This window comes from Notolepis coatsorum (genome assembly GCF_963971535.1).
Source record: "Notolepis coatsorum genome assembly, chromosome: 2".
NCBI lineage: Eukaryota > Metazoa > Chordata > Actinopteri > Aulopiformes > Paralepididae > Notolepis > Notolepis coatsorum.
In genome coordinates this window covers 231077887-231087886 of record NC_140166.1, presented here as the reverse complement: position 1 = coordinate 231087886, position 10000 = coordinate 231077887, and the positions used below count along the sequence as shown (strand labels likewise).

The following is a 10000-nucleotide window of genomic DNA, read 5'->3' as shown; positions in this document are numbered from 1 at the left end:
AACTCATACCGCAGGTGTATACGGAACTCTAGACTGTCCTGACACACACACACACACACACGCACACGCACACGCACACACACGCACACGCACACACACACACACACACGCACACACACACACACCACACACACACACACACACACACACACAGACGCACACACACACAGAATTAGACAGACAGATAGACATATAGACATATATATATATATACAGAGACAGACAGACAGACAGACACAGAGAGAGAACGAGAGAAAGACAGACAGAGATATGTTAGATAGATAGATAGATAGATAGATAGATAGATAGATAGATAGATAGATAGATAGATAGATAGATAGATAGATAGATAGATAGATAGATAGATAGATAGATAGATAGATAGATAGATAGATAGATAGATAGATACCTCTCCTGCTCCTTGGCTCAGAACAGCGTTGATGAAAGACATGATGGCGGTCTTCAGACTGACCTCGTCTCTATAGCGACCGGTCGACCTGTCCAAGTCTGTCACCAGGAACTAGAAACACACACAGGGTTAAATCCTGATCCGATCAACTGGAAGACATGGTTAGTTCAGATTCTGACCTGAATTAGTTTAGTTTAGGCAGACAAGACAGACCATCCAACCAGAGCAAAGAGCAATGGTTAAGTCTACGACAAGATAGGGCTGGGCGATAAAACGCTAACGATAATTATCGTGATATATTTTTAATAATCGATAATAGAAATAATATCGATAATAATATATATATATTAAAAAAAATAAGTTATTGTGACCTGCAACAGGGCAGTTTTAAAACCAGAGACAGTGGACAGACTTGACTTTCTTGCCTGCAACTTAATGACTTTGCTTGTCCAAATGACAATACTGACCAAATTGAGATTTATTTTTCTCTTGTCCATTTATTTTGTTTGCTTTCTAATTTAAAATACAGTTTGAAACCGTCTGTACACAGTAGGCTATGTGTGCTAGCAGAGCTAGTCTCCAGTCGCGAGTCACGGTGCACATGTGCGGTGGTTTGTCCACCAAACAAGCGCCAAAAGATAGAAAAGAAACTAGCAGAGCCAGAACTGTTCAACTCCCCTGGAGCCACAGCCAGCAGAGAAGCCGGTTTACTTTCGCTTTCAAACCAGCTGAAGCCTGAGAACTGGAGTGTGAGGGGATGTAACACTAAAGATGCAGCCTGAGAACTGGAGTGTGAGGGGATGTAACACTAAAGATGCAGCCTGAGAACTGGAGTGTGAGGGGATGTAACACTAAAGATGCAGCCTGAGAACTGGAGTGTGAGGGGATGTAACACTAAAGATGCAGCCTGAGAACTGGAGTGTGAGGGGATGTAACACTAAAGATGCAGCCTGAGAACTGGAGTGTGAGGGGATGTAACACTAAAGATGCAGCCTGAGAACTGGAGTGTGAGGGGATGTAACACTAAAGATGGCGGCAACGACAAAGAATAGCTGCAAAATAAACATACATCTGTTGTTTAAATAATAAATAATGTAAAAAAAAATGTATTATCGATATCGAACAATATGAAAATATTATTGTGTTATATCGTGCTAAAATGTTTGGCCATATCGCCCAGCCCTACGACAAGACATCCAACCAGAGCATGCAAAGCATTGAGACGGTTGATATATATAGTGAACAGGTCCCAGGACGCCTGAATGCCTTCTACAACATAACTGCATTTCCGCGTCTCTGATTGGCCTGGTCATTTCTGGTCATGTGACATGTACGCCCAATCGTGGGACCGCAAGTTTCTACAATGGTTAAGCTTAGGCGCTCTTTCGAAGTTGGTTAAGATTAGAGTTTGTCTTAGAGAGTGGCGATAGAACGACAGGTAGTTTGCAGGCTGTGAGACCCGGAAATAGGCGCAGAACTTGCTGTCCCGCGATTGGCGCACATGTCACATGACCTGGCCAATCAGAGCGCAAAACTCGAATACGGAAATGCAGTTCTGTTGTAGAAGGCATACACGCTCCCAGGACAGATCCCTGGGGCCAGGGACGCGTTGCTCATGGGACGGGGTTGCACACAGGAATGCGCTGCACTCGACTGAATGCGCCAACTCGCTAAGTACCCACCTGGCTACTTTGCATATCAATAGCGCCGGTCGTCAGGTGTTACATTCCATTCGTAGAGGCAATTAGGCACCGTCTTTAGTCTGTGGTTATGCGAGGGGAACATTTATGCGCATGCGCCCGGGAGCGCGCGTGCACGTGGCGTCATTAGCGTGTGTGCGACCAGTGTCGATATGAGCAACGCAACACTGCCTGGGGCACACACTTGGATACATTAAGGGAGCAGTACCTTCAGCCAGCACACACTGAAATCTGCAGGAGAGATCATTTTCAAACCGACAGACAGTTTGTTCTGACCTATAGGTACTGATAAGTATTCGCTTCAATATCGCATGATCGACAGTAGGGGTCTAACGATGCATCGAAATGCATCGATCCTAATGTGACGATTCAACTGCATCGATTTGAAAATGTTAGAATCTATTAGAATCGTTTATAATTAAAAAAAAGTATGTTATTTTTTTTTTTTTGCACGTGGCGTCATTAGCGTGTGTGCGACCAGTGTCGATATGAGCAACGCAACACTGCCTGGGGCACACACTTGGATACATTAAGGGAGCAGTACCTTCAGCCAGCACACACTGAAATCTGCAGGAGAGATCATTTTCAAACCGACAGACAGTTTGTTCTGACCTATAGGTACTGATAAGTATTCGCTTCAATATCGCATGATCGACAGTAGGGGTCTAACGATGCATCGAAATGCATCGATCCTAATGTGACGATTCAACTGCATCGATTTGAAAATGTTAGAATCTATTAGAATCGTTTATAATTAAAAAAAAGTATGTTATTTTTTTTTTTTTTTTATTGTTTTTATTGACCTATAGTCCATCCATGCTGAGTGAATCAGTTCCCCCAGCCACATTTGTGTATTCAACATTTTTTTGGGGAATTAACTGATAGAAAATTAATCGAATCGAATCGTGGTCAAATGAAGAGATTTCATGATGCATTGAATCGTTGCCTGATAGTTAGTTAGTTAGTTAGTTCAGTTCTGGTTCTGACCTGGAAGCGGGTTAGTTAGTTCAGGTTCTCACCTGGAAGCGGGTTCTCTCCGCAGCGTGTCTCTGGTAGTGTAACATGGCTTCTAGAACCTTCTTATGGCCTCCTGGTACCAGACACACAGCGCCCAGAATCTCCAGGACCGCCACCTGAGAGAGAGAGAGAGAGAGAGAGAGAGAGAGAGAGAGAGAGAGAGAGAGAGAGAGAGAGAGAGAGAGAGAGAGAGAGAGAGAGAGAGAGAGAGAGAGAGAAAGAGAGAAGGAGAGAGATATAGAGAGAGATACAGATAGATAGATAGATAGATAGATAGATAGATAGATAGATAGATAGATAGATAGATAGATAGATAGATAGATAGATAGATAGATAGATAGATAGATAGATAGATAGATAGATAGATAGATAGATAGATAGATAGATAGATAGATAGATAGATAGATAGATAGATAGATAGATAGATAGATAGAGAGAGATATAGAGAGATACAGATAGAGAGAGAGAGAGAGACAGAGATAGAGATAGATAGATAATATTAATATTATAACATACCTTAGTCTTAATATTCTCCGTGGCCAGGCTCTGTGAGATGATGTTAACACTTTGGGTGCCGGGAGCCGTCTTTAGACGTCTTTGCTGGCCATGCTAAAGTTGCCGGGGGACGCTGTACGTCGTCTTTATATCAATATTTCAAAAATCTGCGATCGGATTCATAATGTCCCTCCGCTGGCCTGAGATCCACCAGCAGGACCCACTGAGCTCTCTGGCGGTTCAGGAGCGCCATCTGGTGGCCGATCGGCGCAAGCGCTTAACAGGAAGCGCACTAGAGGTTTTGCTAGACGTCCGTATTGCTTACGGCCACTCGGTACATGTCCCGTGACTCTAGCTCGTCACTCTACATAGCGATCGATTGCCAATAACTCGATAAACAACATGATTTGGACGTATATACCATTATACAAGCTGGAGATGGACCGGGTAATAATATATCCCATAATGATAAAATTTCTACTCGACGATGATCGCCCAACGGCGCGCGGAGACTGGGGTGAGTTTCAGCGTGTAACGTTACCGTCTTCGATAATAACTGATATTATCAACATTTGACCCACATTAGATGATTGGTATAACGCTGCCCACGGAATTATAAACGCCCCCTCGCCCATCCGGTCAACATCAGATGACGTGTAGTAACTTCTAGAAGTACGTCTAGTTGGAATTTTTTATATCGCGCTGATTGCCATCAAACTGTATTTCATCATCAATATAATGCATTTGGGGCTATAGATCACGTTCTGGAGAAAGCTGCAGAAAGAGATGAAAACATACTTATACATTAGACCATACTTTACTATGAATATGTGAATGAAAAAGTTTAACGTTGCTACACAATGAACAATACATATAGGACTTTGAATGGGCCCTAATAATGGCAATGTAGCAATAGAATTTAAAAAGTTATAGCCCTGCAAAGAAGGGGACTTTCTCCATAGACAAATAGCGCTGGCAATCTATGGTATATCATTAATTTAACCTTAGGCAACCAAAGTGTTAATACTCCAACATACCTTAGTCTTAATATTCTCCGTGGCCAGGCTCTGTGAGATGATATTAATACTCCAACATACCTTAGTCTTAATATTCTCTGTGGCCAGGCTCTGTGAGATGATGTTAATACTCCAACATACCTTAGTCTTAATATTCTCCGTGGCCAGGCTCTGTGAGATGATGTTAATACTCCAACATACCTTAGTCTTAATATTCTCCGTGGCCAGGCTCTGTGAGATGATATTAATACTCCAACATACCTTAGTCTTAATATTCTCCGTGGCCAGGCTCTGTGAGATGATGTTAATACTCCAACATACCTTAGTCTTAATATTCTCTGTGGCCAGGCTCTGTGAGATGATATTAATACTCCAACATACCTTAGTCTTAATATTCTCCGTGGCCAGGCTCTGTGAGATGATGTTAATACTCCAACATACCTTAGTCTTAATATTCTCCGTGGCCAGGCTCTGTGAGATGATGTTAATACTCCAACATACCTTAGTCTTAATATTCTCCGTGGCCAGGCTCTGTGAGATGATATTAATACTCTCGCCGTGGGCCAGAACATGGGCTCGTCCTTGGGAGTTGTTCATCAGTGCTTTGACGCAGCCGATCAGAGAGGTGTGGATCTCCGACTCGGTCGTCTCGTAGTCCATGGACTTCAGGAAGTTCAGGAGACACGTCAGACCATCCACGTCCATGAACCGCGTCACGAACCTGACAACGGACCGGTCACAACGTCAGGAGAGAACCCAGTGGGTCTGTTAGAACTAGTGGTGGGACTCGGTTACAATATTTTTTTTTATCGAATTAATTCGAGACTTTATAGTTAATTAATCGAAATTAATCCCATTTTAATCGCATATCGATATTTGACGCGAAAAGCTAAATTGTTCAATTCAAATGAATTTTTGGTATACGAGTGAATCAATGAATATACATTATACATACGTTTAACCCGTTCACTGCCACACGACAGCCGGTTAACCCTTTCACTGTGACAATACAGAAGGTTAGCCCTTTACTATCACACAACCGACGGCGATGCTCCATCATTAGCATCATTAGCTCCGCGAGAGCTAATGATGCTAATGATGGAGCATCGCCGTCGGTTGTGTGACCGTAAAGGGTTAACCTTCTGTCGTGTGGCAGTGAAAGGGTTAAGCAGAATTTTTTAACAAAGCGCAGCAATTTTAGGAATAATATATATATAGCGCAAAGGACCTTTTGTAAACTCAAGCTCTTTCGAGGTAAAAGTAAAACGCAGTACAAGTAAAAATGGTGACAATTGAAAAAAAAATGAAAAAAAAATCTAAATTTCTCTTGTTTAATTTTTTTTATTAACAAACCAGACTAAGAAAAAAAGTTATTTGCGATTTATTATACTTTATACTTATAGCACATGCATGAGTCTGGTCTCCTTTGAAAGGTAACATTCTTACACAATAAAGAAAAATCATCATGCGATTAAATGCATAAATTTTTTTTACTTTTAATTCTTTCTGTAGTTAATTCATCTAAATTAATGCGATTAAGTCCCAGCCCTAATTATAACCAATCACAACGTCTCGTGTCCGTCTCACCTCATGGGCTGCGTTCTGAGAGCAGTCTTCAGACTCTCGATGATCTTGTTCCTCTGCTCCTCTCCCTCCTCCTCCTCTAGCGACAGGAAAGACTTCCTCTGGGAGGAGAGAGAGAGAGAGGAGAACAGAGGAGGAGAGGAGAGAGAGAGAGGAGAACAGAGGAGGAGAGGAGAGAGAGAGGACAACAGAGGAGGAGAGGAGAGAGAAGGAGGGAAAAAAAGAAGAGAGGGGGAGAAGAGAAGATGAGAGAAAAGAGAAGAGAAGACAAGAGTAATGAAGAGGAGAAAAGAGGAGGAGAAGAGATAGAAGAGAGGGGGAGAGGGGGAGAGGAGGAGAGGAGAGAGAAGGGAAGAGAAGACAAGAGTAGAAAAGAGAAGAAAGGGGAAGAGTATATAAGGAAAAAAGAGAAGAGAATAGAGCAGAGAAGAGAAGAGGAAAGGAAAGGAAATGAGAAAATAGAGAAGAAAAGAGAGGACAAGAGTAGAGAAGAAGAGAAGTGAGAAGAGAAGAGGAGAAAAGAAGAGAATGGGAATAATAGAGAAGAGGGGGAAATATAAGAGAATAGAGAATAGAAGAGAAGAGAAGAGAAGAGAAGAGAAGAGGAAAGGAAGGAGAAAATAGAAGAAAGGAGAAGAGAAGACAAAAGTAGAGAAGAGGAAAAAAGAGAAGAGGAGAGGAAAGGAGAGAAGAGGAGGAGAGGAGGAGAGAAGAGAAGAGGAGTGGAGAAGAGGAAAGGAGAGAAAAGGGAGGGGGAGAGAAGAGAAGAGGAGGAGAGAAGAGAAGAGGAGGAGAGAAGAGAAGAGGAGATGAGATAAAATGAGGAGAGGAGAGGATGATAAATTAGATGAGATAATAAAGGAATACTCATGTGAGTCCAGGGGTTTTAAAGGAGAAGGTGAATCTACCCACAGCTGCCATGGAGTTGAGCTGCTCCATATAGAACTCTGGCTGGCTGGTGGCTCCTGTGTTTTCCTCCAACTCCTGGTGCACGCACGCACGCACGCACGCACACACACACACACACACACACACACACACACACACACACACACACACACACACACACACACACACACACACACACACACACACACACACACACACACACACACACACACACACACACACACACACACACACACACACACACACACACACACACACACACACACACACACACACACACACACACACACACACACACACACACACACACACACACACACACACACACACACACACACACACACACACACACAGGGTTAGGTTCATCTAGTTGCGTTTATATCATACTATCTGAATGACTTTATAATGTTAATGTTTATGAGTTTATCAGATTATAACATCTTTACCATCTTCTTACTGCAGTAAATCTGCATTTCTTGTCTGCGGGAAGAGCGAACATGGCTGTCCTGTGTTTCTCTGTTAGGTCCAACTCATCCTGAAGAGAGGAGAGGAGACGAGAGGAAGAGAGAGGAGAGAGAGGGGAGAGGAGAGGAGAGGAGAGGAGAGGAGAGGAGAGAGAGGAGAGGAGAGGAGAGAGAGGAGAGGAGAGGAGAGGAGAGAGAGGAGAGAGAGGAGAGGAGGATAGATGAGAGAGAGGAGGGGAGGAGATGAGATGAGAGAGGAGAGGAGGGAGAGGAGGAGATGAGAAGAGAGAAGACAAGACAAAAGAAGAGAGAGAAAGAGAAGAGAAGAGAAGAGAAGAGAAGAGAAGAGAAGAGAAGAGAAGAGAAGAGAAGAGAAGAGAAGAGAGAGAGAGATAGGAGGGGAGAAAAGAGAAGAGGAGAAGGAGAGAAGAGAAAAGGAGGAGAGGAGTGGAGAAGAGAGGAGGGGAGAGGAGAGGAGAGGAGAGGAGAGAGAGGAGAGGAGAGAGGAGAGGAGAGGAAGAGGAGAGGAGAGGAGAGAGGGGAGGGGAGGGGAGGGGAGGGAGAGGAGAGAGAAGGAGAGAGAGAGAGAGGAGAGGAGAGGAGAGAGAGGAGAGGAGAGGAGAGGAGAGGAGGGAGAGAGAGGATGGGAGAGGAGAGGAGTAGGAGAGGAGAGGAGAGGAGGAGGAGGAGGAGAGGAGAGGAGGGGGAGAGGAGAGGAGAGGAGAGGAGAGGAGAGGAGAGGAGAGGAGAGGAGGAGATAATAACCATCAGTTTTACTGAACAATATAGACTGTAAAACCAAACTAAATTACTCTCTTAATCTCAGCCAAAATGGACTAAACTATATTACACTATCTAAACCAAACTATACTAAACTAGATTACACTATCTAAACCAAACTAAACTAACTTCAACTAAATGATAACTAATTACACTGCCTCTCTCTAAGATATGTACTGTAGATAAAGAATGCACAACTCTTACCACTAGCTCAGTAAACATCACGTCCAGCTCTTCCAGGGGGGGCATGGGCAGAGTGGGGTCCAGCGCTGTGATGACAACGCTGTCGTCGTGGCGAAGGCGGTGGGTGATCTCTGGCTGGTCGCTTCCCCCGAAGCAGCAGGGGAAGAAAGAGGCCAGGCCCCGCGTCACCCCAGGCGCCATGGTGACCACGGTTATCGACGGTTTAACTAGCGTTGCCTTGGAGACAGAGGAGGAGAGTTAGTCCAACTTTCTCAGTCATAGATCACTAAAAGGACAGTGTTATATAAGGGATATTTCACTCAAGTTTCAGCCATCTGACCACTATCTAAAGTAATCTACAAGTAAGCTAGCAGTCTTACCTCTATCTAAAGTCATCTACAAGTAAGCTAGCAGTCTTACCTCTATCTAAAGACATCTACAAGTAAGCTAGCAGTCTTACCTCTATCTAAAGTCACCTACTAGTAAGCTAGCAGTCTTACCTCTATCTAAAGTCACCTGCTAGTAAGCTAGCAGGCTTACCTCTATCTAAAGTCACCTGCTAGTAAGCTAGCAGGCTTACCTCTATCTAAAGTCATCTACAAGTAAGCTAGCAGTCTTACCTCTATCTAAAGTCACCTACTAGTAAGCTAGCAGTCTTACCTCTATCTAAAGTCACCTACTAGTAAGCTAGCAGTCTTACCTCCATCTAAAGACATCTACAAGTAAGCTAGCAGTCTTACCTCTATATAAAGTCATCTACAAGTAAGCTAGCAGTCTTACCTCCATCTAAAGACATCTACAAGTAAGCTAGCAGTCTTACCTCTATCTAAAGTCACCTACTAGTAAGCTAGCAGTCTTACCTCTATCTAAAGTCACCTGCTAGTAAGCTAGCAGGCTTACCTCTATCTAAAGTCACCTGCTAGTAAGCTAGCAGTCTTACTTCTTATCTAAAGTCACCTGCTAGCAAACTAGCTGTCTTACCTCTATGTAAAGTCACCTACTAGTAAGCTAGCAGTCTTACCTCTATCTAAAGTCACCTGCTAGTAAGCTAGCAGTCTTACTTCTTATCTAAAGTCACCTGCTAGTAAGCTAGCAGTCTTACTTCTTATCTAAAGTCAACTACTAGTAAGCTAGCAGTCTTACTTATTATCTAAAGTCACCTACTAGTAAGCTAGCAGTCTTACCTCTATCTAAAGTCACCTACTAGTAAGCTAGCAGTCTTACCTCTATCTAAAGTCACCTACTAGTAAGTTAGCAGTCTTACTTCTATCTAAAGTCACCTACTAGTAAGCTAGCAGTCTTACTTCTTATCTAAAGTCACCTACTAGTAAGCTAGCTGTCTTACTTCTTATCTAAAGTCACCTGCTAGTAAGCTAGCAGTCTTACCTCTATGTAAAGTAACCTACTAGTAAGCTAGCAGTCTTACTTCTTATCTAAAGTCAC

The 10000-nt window shown here is 43.2% G+C and overlaps 1 pseudogene across 1 annotated transcript in view; it reads right to left on the bottom strand.

Moving 5' to 3' along the window:
• Positions 1–10000, bottom strand: part of LOC311223872 (disheveled-associated activator of morphogenesis 1-A-like) — a 66232-nt pseudogene that overhangs the window by 33015 nt on the left and 23217 nt on the right. The window contains exons 2-9 of the transcript XR_014621037.1: positions 8579–8794; positions 7577–7665; positions 7134–7205; positions 6225–6322; positions 5139–5358; positions 3129–3242; positions 410–520; positions 1–38 (exon numbers count right to left, since the gene is read on the bottom strand). The exon at positions 1–38 is cut by the window's left edge and continues 66 nt beyond it. The product of XR_014621037.1 is annotated as a disheveled-associated activator of morphogenesis 1-A-like (transcript). The remainder of the gene's footprint in view (positions 39–409; positions 521–3128; positions 3243–5138; positions 5359–6224; positions 6323–7133; positions 7206–7576; positions 7666–8578; positions 8795–10000) is intronic.